Source organism: Callospermophilus lateralis, chromosome 3, assembly GCF_048772815.1.
Source record: "Callospermophilus lateralis isolate mCalLat2 chromosome 3, mCalLat2.hap1, whole genome shotgun sequence".
Classification (NCBI taxonomy): Eukaryota; Metazoa; Chordata; class Mammalia; order Rodentia; family Sciuridae; genus Callospermophilus; species Callospermophilus lateralis.
In genome coordinates, this window is record NC_135307.1 from 194,875,753 (window position 1) to 194,887,986 (window position 12,234).

The 12,234-nt window shown below is 41.9% G+C and overlaps 1 long non-coding RNA gene and 1 other non-coding gene across 4 annotated transcripts; both read left to right on the forward strand.

The window, feature by feature from the left end:
- Window positions 1-3,383: 3,383 nt before the first annotated feature.
- Window positions 3,384-10,899, forward strand: LOC143395908 (uncharacterized). Of its 3 annotated transcripts, none has more exons than XR_013090844.2 (3): window positions 3,384-3,818; window positions 5,241-6,104; window positions 8,903-10,899. It is a non-coding gene; the product is annotated as an uncharacterized LOC143395908 (long non-coding RNA). The 3 variants fall into 3 exon arrangements; XR_013090846.2 differs by having other exon boundaries at window positions 8,993-10,899; XR_013090845.2 differs by having other exon boundaries at window positions 3,387-3,818; window positions 5,241-5,348.
- LOC143396000 (U6 spliceosomal RNA) lies at window positions 7,656-7,761 on the forward strand. The gene has a single exon (XR_013090901.1). It is a non-coding gene; the product is annotated as a U6 spliceosomal RNA (small nuclear RNA).
- Window positions 10,900-12,234: the final 1,335 nt, after the last annotated feature.

Consider the following 12,234-nt stretch of genomic DNA (forward strand, 5'->3'; position numbering starts at 1 on the left):
CTTAATGCCTTGCTTTTGCTGAGACTGGCTTTGAACTCCCCATCCTCCTGCCTCAGCCTCCTGAGCTGCTGGAATTGCAAGTGTGTGCCACCCCAAGCCCCGCTTGATAAATGTTCTTGAAACCTTACAATCTCAAGGCATTTTTATTCCACCCTCACGTATCATTGATACTTAGCCTAGATACAAGGTTCTAGGCTGCAGGTCACTTTTTCATAATTGTGCAGACCCGTTCTCATGCTCCTCTGGCGTCTGCATTGCTATTACAAAACCCGATACCTTTCTGATTCTCAATCTTTTGTAAAGCTTTGTTTTGTCCCTCCTCCAGCTTCCTTTTGTTCTAATATTCTGAAATCTCAGGTTTAATGACTTTGGGACACTCACTGCTGTCCCTCCTTCCTTCCTGGGCCTCCTTCCCTCCCTCCTTTATTGCTTTCTTCTTTCACTTTTTGTTATGATAATTTAAAAACAATCAGAACGTATAATACAATAAACCACTTTGTATCCATCACCTAGTTTTTATTTCACTATTCTATCCCTTTTGCAGCATTTTACAGCAAATCCCAGATATCATATTGCATTGTAAATATGTTGGTATGGAGCTCTAAGCAATAAGATCTTTTAAAAAATGTAACCACAATTCCATCATCTCACTAAAGGAAATTAGCAATAATTTCTTACTTAGTCCAGGTTCCATTTTATCTGATTATCTCAAAAATAAATTTTTATTGACTTATTTATATCAGAATCTGAAGGCCATGTGTGGTGGCGCACACAGGTAATCCCAGCCACTCAGGAGCTGAGGCAGGAGGATTGCAAATTCGAGGCCAGCCTCAGCCTCTTAATGAGGCCCTAAACAACTTAGTAAGACACCATCTCAAAATAAAAAATTAAAAAGAAAATAAATAAATCAGGATCTGAACTACATTTTTATTTACTTCCGTCTTTTGATCTGTACCAGCCCCTGTTATTCCTTTCCTTATGCAATTTATTGGTTAAAATTTCATGGCCTCATGATGTTGTTTAGAACGTTACACTATCTCTGAAATGTTCTATGAACTGGTAGTTACATCTGGAGACCCGATTAGAGTACAATTCAGTCCTCAGCAAGAGTATCACATAGGTGGGACCGTATATTTGCTATCACATCATCTCAGGAGGTACCTGAGGTCTAATTGTTCCTTAGCGATCCCTCCCAATCTGAAAAGTCCATTTTCTTCAGTTCCAGGTTATTTTTGTGAATTGTTTCTTTGAATATTTCCTTCCTTCCTCTCCTTATTTTCTATTTCTCCACTTTCTAGAACTCAAACTATTCACATATTTGACCTTGTGGGATGGTTTTCTAATTTTACTGGGTTTTTCTTTCTATCTCCTATTTTCATCCATGAGTGCACTGTCTGAATATTACCTTCCTACCTGTTCTCAGCTGGGGTCATGTGTGTAGAGGCCAGAAAAAGAAACCACTCTAGGCATTCTAGGCAGAAAGGTATTGAATATAGGGAATTAGGTACTGGCAAACTCATGACAAGAGCTGGTCTTGAAGATATTGGGGGGGGGGTGTTTGTTTCAAAGTCACCATAATAGTGATTGAAAGGTCAGGGCTTCTATTGCTACTTCTGAAGCTGTCACCATAACTGCCTGACACACAGGAAGCTGAATACTGAGCAACGGATCAGGGAGTCTGGCTACTTTGATTTTGCCCAAAAGGAAAGTTCAGAGACAAGAGGCTGTTATTTGGCTTGAATGAGAAATTGAAATTGCAAGGCTGTCTATGACATATCAACTTGCACGAGGCCTTTGATATCCATCCACCAATATTGGCTTTTTAGTTTAATGGAATAAGGTTTGACTCAGAGAGGTCTATGGGTATAATCAGAAACAGAGCTCCGATATCTCTTACTAACTTTTCTAGGTAAACCCTTACCAACCCTGGCTGTGTCAAAGAGAATAGAGTTTTCCTAGACTATCTGAATTGAATTTTGGTCATATAATTACTCTTGTTCTCATATAAATGAGGTCACTGGAAAGGTAGACGTTATTCATATTTTTTTAAAAAAGGGTTTCTGAAGCTATGTTTCAATTTTATGATATCTGGACTAGAAATAAATCTCACAGTGTGTCTAGGCTCTGCAGATCTCTACCTGCAGAGAAGGTGGCAAGACATTGTCACGCTCCAGTACTTCCTCTTGCTTTGGAAAGTTCACAGAGCTCTCCGCCTCCAGTCTCCTTCTGAGTGCCAGCTGGGCAGAAAGAACCATTATTTTATTGGGTGTTTATGTGTTTATTTTAAGAATGATTTTTTTAGTGTTTAATTTTAAGTAAGGAAACACCTGCTGTATTCATTTTAAATACTGTATTTTTATTACACAGTGATGCATGAATATATTTTTGTTGAAAGAAAATCAAAATATTAAATATAAAGTCCCCTGGGATCGTCACTCCCAGCTTTATTTCTCTTCCCTAGAAGTAACTGGATCAATTATACAGCAGTATATATTAGTCATGGTAGGTTAGGTTGTGCTGCAATAACAAACATCTTGAAAATTTCAGCTATTTATAACAATAAAGATTTATATCTTGATCCTTCACATGTTTGTTATAGGTTGACTTCAGCTGTATCTCTGGACACAGGTTAAAGGGGCAGCAGAGACCTGCTAACCTCGTGGCAGAAGAAAAAGAAAGAATAGTGGAGCCTCTTAAAGCTTCTGGCTAGAAGTCACATGTCACTTTCACTTACAGGCCCTTGGCTGAAGCAAATCATATGGCCATGCCTATCTTCAGTGGGGTGGGATGGTATAATCCCTCTACAGGGAGAGGCAGTGAAAAGTTCCCCACATTTTTTTTTTAATATACCAAGAACCCAGGGGTGTTCTAACACTGAGCCACATCCTCAGCTTTTTTTATTCTTTATTTTGAGACAGGAACTCAATAAGTTCGTAGGATCTTGCTAAATTGCTGAAACTGGCCTTGAATTTGCAATCCTCTATCTCAACCTCACAAGCCTCTGGGATTACAAGTGTACTCAGTTTCCTACAGTTTTATGAAATACATAATACTATGGAAATAGGTATCATTTTTATGCAATTTATTATGGCTCTGATCTTTCTTCAAGCAAAAATATATTTTAGATGTTTATGCTACAAATAGATGTCTCCTTTAAAAATAACTGCATAGCACACCATACAATGGATGTACTATAGTTGATTTAACTATTTCCCTAGTTGAAGGCAATTAAATTATTTCTAAGTTTTCACTATGGCAAACAAGGGTGTTGCAAGTACCCATGTGCTTGCCCTTTGTACATGTATGCAAGTGAGTCTCTGGGGTAGATACGGAGAAGTGAAATTGCTGATGAGTACTTCTCCAAAGGAGTGTGCCCATTTTCTCTCGTATCCTCATGTGGCACACTCACTAGGAGAGTTTCAAGGCGAATTTAATGGGGGACTGTTTGCAAAAAGTAGTGCAGTACTTGGGACTAGTAAGAGGGGCTGTTACTACCCCTGAAGGTTGGAAGGATCAAGGAGAGAGGGCTCTTAGTGGAAGGAAGAGTCCCGTAGAGAGGGATGGTGGGAGTGGCCCCACAGGGATGGAGCCAGGGAATGAAGGCTTGAAACACCCTGTCCCCCCTGTCTCCTACTGGGCTGACCTCCACCTTCACCAGATGGCAGAAGGAATCTGTTGATGCAGCCTGACTCCTGGGGTACAAAGAGGTGGAAAGGGGCAGAGAGCAAAACTGAAGAGACAAATAGGAGATATACACCCGCTCTCCCACCCACACTGAAAGAAATGACTTTGTCATTTGGCAATAAAGGCAAAACATGGTAAGGGTTTGTGTGTGTGTGTGTGTGTGTGTGTGTGTGTGTGTGTGTGTGGCGGGGTACTGAGGATTGATCCCAGGAATACTGTATCTCTGAGCTACATCCTAAGCTCTTTTAAAATTGATTTTTGAGACAGGGTCTCCCTAAGTTACTCAGGCTGGCCTCAAGCTTATGAACCTCCTGCCTCAGATTCCCAAGTAGCTGGAATTATTGGTATGTGCGTCACCATGCTTGGTATTTTTAATTGGCATTTCCTTCATTTTTAGTGAAACTAAGCATTTTTCCATATTTTATTGGCAATTTCTATTTTCCATTTTTACAAACTTCCTTTAAAAAACTAATTTGTCTTGCCAGGCGCAGTGGCACATGCCTCTAGTTCCAGCAACTTGGGAGGATGAGGCAGGAGGATCCCTTGAGCCCAGGAGTTGAAGGATGGCCCGGGCAACATAGTAAGACCCTGTCTCAAACAAACAAACAAACAAACAAACAAAAAAAAACCCAACAAATTCTGTCTCTTATTTTTCAGTACTGGGGATTGTACCCAGGGGCGTTCTACCATTGAGCTATATCCCCTGTCCTATATTTTGATCCTTTTTAATTTTGAGATGGGGAATGACCTTCTACTTGCAATTCTCCTGCCTCAGCCTCCTGAGTTGCTGGGATTACAGATATGCACCACCACACCTGGTTTAGGATTTTTAATCTTATATTTGGTTCTGAGATTTATATTTGAAAAAGGGATGAGGTATAATCAAATTAATTTGTTTTCCCAAATGGATATCCAGTTGACATAGTGACATTTATTGAATGTCCCACTATTTTCCCATTATCTGAAATAACATTTTCATATATAATAAATCCCTATAAGTTCATTTCTGGATTCTTGTTTTGTACATGTATTTGTAAATTCCAGTACTGTTTTAGTTACTGATGATGTTCTGTCCTTTGTTACTCTTCTATTTCTTTCCAAAGTTCCCTTTGTCATACTGCACAATTATTCTTCCAAATAAATCTTAGAGTTAGCTTATCGACCCTTATGAAAAATTCTAGTAGTATTTTATGGGCATGGAGTTGTGTTTATATATTCACTTTGAGCTCCTTGATTTATTTTTGGTATTATGTCTTTCACATCCAGGAAGGTAATATATATATATGTATATATATTATATATATATAATATATTAATATATATATAATAATATATAATATATATATATATTATTTCATATACAGTATTTCCATTGCATCTCATTGTAAAAGTTTATAGTTTTCTTAGTAGACATCTGGCACATTTTTAATAGACTAGTCCATAGATATTTTACCATTTTCGTTTGGTATATTTTGTTCTATTATTAGTTCAATAATAGATTGGTTGTTGGAGATTTCAAGAATTTTTATTGTGTTCACTCACTCATCCCTACACAGCAAGAAGGTGGCTGGTAGAAGACAGGAAGAGAGCCCTCGTTGGAGCCAGCCTAGGCCAGCCCCCGCCCATGCCAGCACCCTGGTCTTTGACTTCCAGCTTCCAGAACCGTGAGACAATGATTTCTATTGTTCAATACCAAAAATATTTTAGTAACAGTTTTAACTTTTCCTTTCTGTGTTTCTTAATCTTTTACCTTCCCAAGATAATTTTGAAAAGCAAAGTGTTTGCCAGACTCTTTCAGTTAAGGTTCAAGATGTGCTATGTATCTGATATATTCACTCAAGACACGGATGGAGAAGTGAGCAATGTCAGGAAGAAGCAATTTGTGTGAGAAAGATTTTTTCTGACAACCACGGTGGTGGAAGAGTACTTTAGGAGCAGAAGTGCTGTCATCCTGTCCTGTCATTATCCACTGCAGGAGTGGAGGGGAGCCACGGTGTTTTTCCTTGGTCTGCTCGTATCATGGAGCTGCTCCTGACTGTGAGGTTCTTTTTCTACTAAAAGCAACAACAACATCAAAGAAAGACCTCTTCTCTTCTAATAAACATGGGGACTATGGACTGTCAACAGTTGGAAGCGTATCAGTTTAGGGTTAGGTTCATCTGTGAATAACAGAGATGCTAAAATATCAAGGACTTTAGCAACTTAGAAGTTGTTTCCCTTCTCTTGCAAAAATTGGAGGTAGGAAGTTTGGTGGTTTGCGCCATGAAATCTTGTGCCATGAGAACTTTAATCTTTTTACTTCGTTCTGCATAAACTACCATTTCCAAGCTCACATCATGGTCCAAATGGCTGTCCCAACTCCTGACATCCTGCATCCAAGTCAGAAAGAAGGAAGAAGCCACCAGGGGAACAAGTGGAAGGTACTGGGCGAAATCCTCCTGTCTCTTAAGAAGGGTTCTAGACTCTGCTATGTGGTTATTGTGCATCTTATTGGACAGAACCCAATTTCATGGCCAGACATGACTGTAAGGGAGGTTGGGGCCACTAGCATTTTTGGGGGGGCGGGGATAGGGGGTGGACCGTGTACCTAGGTACAAGGGAGATGACCTCGGAATCCTATTTGACATCCTTCTCTGGCCGTTGAGTCAGTCTGGCTTTCTAGGGGGAGTGCCTGCTCTGTGAGCTCCAGGACACCTGGCTCTCAGGGGGGCTCATCACTGCCCAGTATCCTATGACACACATTAGAGTTTCACCCTTTAAAGGCTTCACAGGTTTTATAGCCCTGTGTCTTTATGGTTTGGGGACCCTGAATGTCTCATGGCTTTGTAAAAGTAAGGGAGGCATTTATTCGGAGACACTTTGTGGTATCTATCATATAAAAGTACATGAGTCAACATCTTATGAGGAGATTAAGGTCTAAAGACAGCTCTTAAGGAAAAGTCACAAAATTACTCTTTACACAGTCGTACGTTATCCTCTACAACCTTGTAAATGTGTATCAGCTGGCTATTATCACATAACTGGCCACCCCAAAATTCAGTGGCGTAAAATAACAATCATTTATTCTCACACTTCTGCAAGTTGGCTGATTGCGCCTGACTCAGCAAGGCTTGTGGGGCTTGGCTGAAAGCTGCAGGCTGGTCAAGTCCCGCTCTGCGTGTCACTCATCTTCTTTAGATTAGTGAGCTAGCCAGGACATGTTCTGTCGGATGGCAGAAGAACCACAGTGCAAAATCAGCCGGGCAAGCACATTTCAAGCCTCAGCTTGTGTTACAACTGCTCAGATCCCATTGAGCAAAGCAAGTCACACAGCCAAGCCTCATGTCAGGGGATGAGGAAGTAACATTGTTCTGCACTGAGCTAAGAAGACATGAGACCAAGCCCGACGTCCCTCAACATCAAGAATTCACCCCCCTCAAGGGGAAATATAGTAAGGACTTAGCCTCTTCACTTTTGTCTGCAAATGTTTGATAGGTGACTAAATGCAGGCTTCAAGACTTGGCATCTCTGCCTCCATTTTGCATCTGTCTCCTTTGCTCTGAGTCACCTTAGATTCCAGGAACCACCGGGTTGAACAATAAACATCTTGAGATGAGTGGAAGCTACCTCCAGACAACAGAAACTTCCTTATCCTGGGCAAAGCCCTACCTGAACAATCCTGAGTTAATGATGGACCAGGCCAAGCCAACCCAAGATTACCTGTTTGCAGCTATGAAAGACTTCCGGCTTTGGAAGCCCCAAACCCTCACACTCGTTCCCCTGTCTATCAAACCTCAAAGTCATCGTCAATTCCTGGAAGAAAGGGCTGAGGACTTGGGCCCTCTTGTCTTCCTAGTATAGCCACTCTGATTAAAGTTCCTTCCATATTTTTTTTCACCATTAAACTCTTATGGAAGTAGCATGAGAGGAGTAAAATATTTTTATTAAACAATTTAATTTGCCACAGAATTATGTTTTTAAAATGAGTTCTTGGGCTCACTTTGGCAGCACACATACTAAAGTTGGAACCATACAGAGAATATTAGCAGGTCCCTATGCAAGGATGATACACAAATTGGAGAAGCGATCCGTATTTTTTTCAGAGAGAACTATGATAAAAATCTAAAAGGTTAAAAAAATCAGTTTTCATGTATTAATCAATGGTGACCCTCAATTCTTTCATTTTTAATTTGAATATGTCGAGCAATTCATCACCATGCATTTGCCTGGTCAGCTGATGATTTTGCATTTTACTTCTTTATTAAGGGTTTGGAACTCATAAAATAATTCATGTTTCTGTATGAATAGACCAAAGTTCATTGGTTATTGCAGCAGGATGGCAGGCATGGCCTGGGTCACAGGTTCTTTGGGTAGATGGTAGGCAGAACCATTCTTATTCTTTAAATCCTTCCTTCCACAATTCATAACACTGACTCTGTCTACCTACCAAGCCTCCCCATTGCACTGAGGAATGCGCTGAGCGGTCAGGTGTGCTGGACGGGCATAGGGGCTCTTAGGGGATACTGTGGTCTGCAGCCCAGACCGCCCCCCCTCCCCCATTCAACTTCATGGCCGAAGCATTTATTCCCCCAGTGACTGGGAACTTTGGTTGCCACAGCTTTCAGCTGAGTCTCTCTTGGGGCCTTGCCTTTGGCTGAAGAGAGCAGCCTGGCTCAAGTTCATACCCCTTTCCTGGGACAGGCTGCATCCAATGACTGTGAGGGACAGGGCGCCTCCTTGCCATTCTGGGTCCATGTGCCCCTGGCATCAACTGAGGCCTCTTTTGAGGCTGCACTTTCAACCTTTCCCTCCCACAGACGACCTGAACAGCACTCTGCAATACACTTCCCACTGCAAATCTCCACCCTAGAGTCTGATTTCTGGGGAGCTCCACCCGCAACAGTCTCCGAAGTCAGGCAGAACAGTTTGAGTCTTATTTAGTCACTGACTAGCTGAGTTCCTTGGATATAATAAGTCTACTATAAGCCTTTGAGAGCCTCAGGTATTTAATATCTAAAGATGCAACAATAATGGTAATTCGTCTCTTGCAGTTACTATGAGAATGAAGATACATCTAAAGCATTTAGCACATTTAGGTTCACTTGAAACCAGCACTAATATGTCATAGTCATGTTTTATTAAAAATAATAATGTTAGTACAATAACTTGGAGGTCCAGTGCAGAGGAGACTGGGGTAGGGGATTTTGTTGAAATTGATTCTCTTCTTTTCTCTTTTTAGGGGCTTGGTGAGGAGGGATACCGAGATTGAACCCAGGTGTGCTTAACCACTGAGCCACATCCAAACCCTTTTTTTATTTTTTATTTTAAGACAGGGTCTCTCTATGTTGCTGAGGCTGGCTTTGAACTTGGGATCCTCCTGCCTCAGCCTTCTACTCACTGGGATCTCTTCCTTTTGACTCAGTTCCTGGTCTGCATTTTCAGAAGCCCTTAAGCTGGAGCTGCAGAAACGGACCTGTTATTCTAATTTGTTACCAGAAGGTGGCGCCAATGGACAACACTGCAGTTCTGCCTCTGCTCGGTAACAATTTTTGGTTAGTTTCAGGCGCATTAACCATTCACCAAGCGCTGACTATTCCATCATTTTACTCTTCCATCCCTTCCTCAACAAATACTTTACTAAGCACTTAACTCCAGCCACAGAGCAGTTTCAAATCCCTTCTAAAATGTGATGGTGACCAAGGAACAAAAGTAGGAAGCAAACAAACAAACAAAAAATTCCAAGTTCCTGCTGGGGAGCTGGACTTTTGAGAGATGAATAAGAGGTTTTAGCCACTGATTTATTCTGGTTCTGGATTGGTGCCAACCCACGCTCTCAAAAGCGAAAGGGGCTTAATTTGAGTGAAACTGAGTCAGGAAGAAAATGGTCTGTCTGCAGGAGCCGCTGAAGTGCATCCCAGAGGCCACCCGCAGCCCTCTCCAGGGCTATTGATCTGAGGGCAGGCAACTGGTCCCTAGGCTGGTTAAAATTCCCGAGCAGGAGGAAGAAGAAGAAAAAAATCCATAAAGGGAAATGGGAGAAGGTGTTGGAGGGCTGGGGGGAGGGGTGAGCTGGCCTGGATTAGGAGCTCCAGTCAGAGGTGACTTTGCAGGCCCTTGGGCATCACACACAGGCCAGCAAGCACACCTGGACACCGGGAGACCAGGGTCTGGCAGTCTATATCTATGACGAGGATAGAGTGTTCCCACTCAGCCTTCTTACACCCGCTCCAGAACTGTGGGGAATGAGCCCACCTGAAGGTGACCTCAGCAAAGCAGTTTTAGGTATGTCAAGAAGGGCTCCTTAGGCTGGAGATAGAGCTCGGTGGGTAGAGTGCTTGCCTTGCATGCACAAAGCCCTGGGTTCAATCCCCAGCAGCACAAAAAAAGTGTGTGTGGGGGCTCCTTCTATGAATAAGATCTCTTGACAATCACTCTTTGGGACCCCAAATGCCACAATTAGTGTCCTTTAAAATACTTATTATGAAGCTGGGCAAGGTGGTGCATGCCTGCAATACTAGGAGCTTGCGAGGCTGAGGCAAGAGGATTGCAAGTTCAAAGTCAGCCTCAGCCACTTAGTGAGGCCTTATGCAACTTAGTGAGACCCTGTCTCAAAATAAAAAATAAAAATAAAAAGGGCTGCTCTTTTACTCTCTTGCTCTCCCTCTCTCTTTTACTCTCCCCTCTCTCTTACTCTCCCCTCTCTCCCTCTCTCCCTCCTCCTCTCTCTCTCTCTCTCTCTCTCTCTCTCTCTCTCTCTCCCCCTCCCTCTCCCCCCCCCCCTCTTCTGCGACTGGCCGCTAAGGTCCTGCTAATAAAATCAGGTAAACTGTTGTTTTGGCTTGTTAAGTTTTCAGAGCTTTCCCATCGTCCTTTACACCCCCCAGTAGTTTATGGTGGTTGATAACATGTTGGGAAACCATGTAGTTCAGCAAGTACACCCCTCGTGACTTAAACCAATCAGTTCAAATGAATCCTCCTCTTGTACTAGCCAGTTACCCAACTTGTTCCCACCAGTAAATGTGCTAATCATGTTTTAGAGTTGTTTTATGATTTTCCGTGGTGTGTGATGATTTGTTAAGAGATGCTATGAGGTATGTGGGGTCCCTGCCTTCCCCCAAAGAGTGTATAAAACTGCTGCAAACCCTGGGCTCGGGGCCTCTCAGTGTCACCAGTTGCTGTGTGCATGCGGAGGACTGAGCTGGCTCTCAATAAACACCTCTTCGCTGCTTACATCAATCTTGGTTTCTGGTGGTCTTTTGGGGGTCCCGAATTCCAGCATAACAAGTCCACCTGAATAGGACAGTCTTTATGACAGTCCCAGAGAGGATGAATTAGGATCAAAACCTCCCCACCCGACATAAAGAAGGAATTAAACATTTGGTAAAGACTGTGGAAGGTGGAACCCAGTTTTCCTAGTGAACATCAAACAGTAATAAATTTAAATAAATTGGGTTTTTTTTTTTTGTTGTTATTCTCTGCTTAGAGACAACACTCTCTGAGAGCCTGCTTTGTTTGAGCCTTACTTTATTTTCATTCATAATAAATTTTTGTTGCTTGAAAAAATAAATAAATAAAAATAAAAAAATAAAAAATAAAAAGGGCTGGGGGTGTGGCTCAGTGGTTGAAAGCCCTGGGTTCAATCCTGGTATTAAAAACAACAAAACATATTACATCAGTGAACAGAAAATGACATCAGAGTTAAAGGAGATTTAAAAAAAAATTGTAAGAAGTAAGAGCAAAATTTCTCTATGGTGTGTGTGTGTGTGTGATTATATTGGCTTGGAGAAAAGTCTGCAAAAACACACTCAGTTGTTAACTGGATTATTTGAGCCAGAAGGTGAGGAGTATGTTAGGGAGGTTAGTGGGGGGTGGCAAAGGATAATGAAAGGGCCAAGGGGGAAAAATCACATGTGATTGAAAGATGTTTCTGTGTGTTTTGATTTATGTAAATGTTGCTTCTGTTGCCCATGTGCATAGACATGCATGAAAGATGCCCACGAAATGTTAACCAACAGCACTCGTCATATGGTGATGAGCTTTCAAAGGATTTTTCTTTTTCCTTATAACTCTATAAATTTTAAATTCTTTCATAGCATTTAAACCAGGGAAGTGGGGGAAGAAAATAAAATCTAGAAAAATTTTGCAAACCAAATGGGAAAAGCAATAAGAAAGCTGAGCTATCCGTGTCTGAGGGCCTTCAAATTCTAACTTCTCATTCCCTAACTGTGTGACCCCGAGCAGATTACCCAGCCTTTCTGAGCCTGATTTGCCTCCTCTTTAGAAGTAGGATGTAGGAGATAACTTTTGTTTTTGCCTGCCCAGCATTTCCTTCTGATTTGCTGTGGAGAACTGCTCCATCCCATTGCATGAGACCCCACCTTGAGCACCATGTGGATCTGTGACTGAGGCCAATTCACTGAGTCCACTGCACAGATGTCCACAATTTGACCTGGGTCAGCGGGAGTTAAGTCTAAGACTTTTCCTGAAACTATATGGTAAGAGAAGTGTCTTTCTCTGTGAGGGTTCAGAGCTGCTGCATATATAAGCCTGGAGCTTCTGGTGGTCATCTTG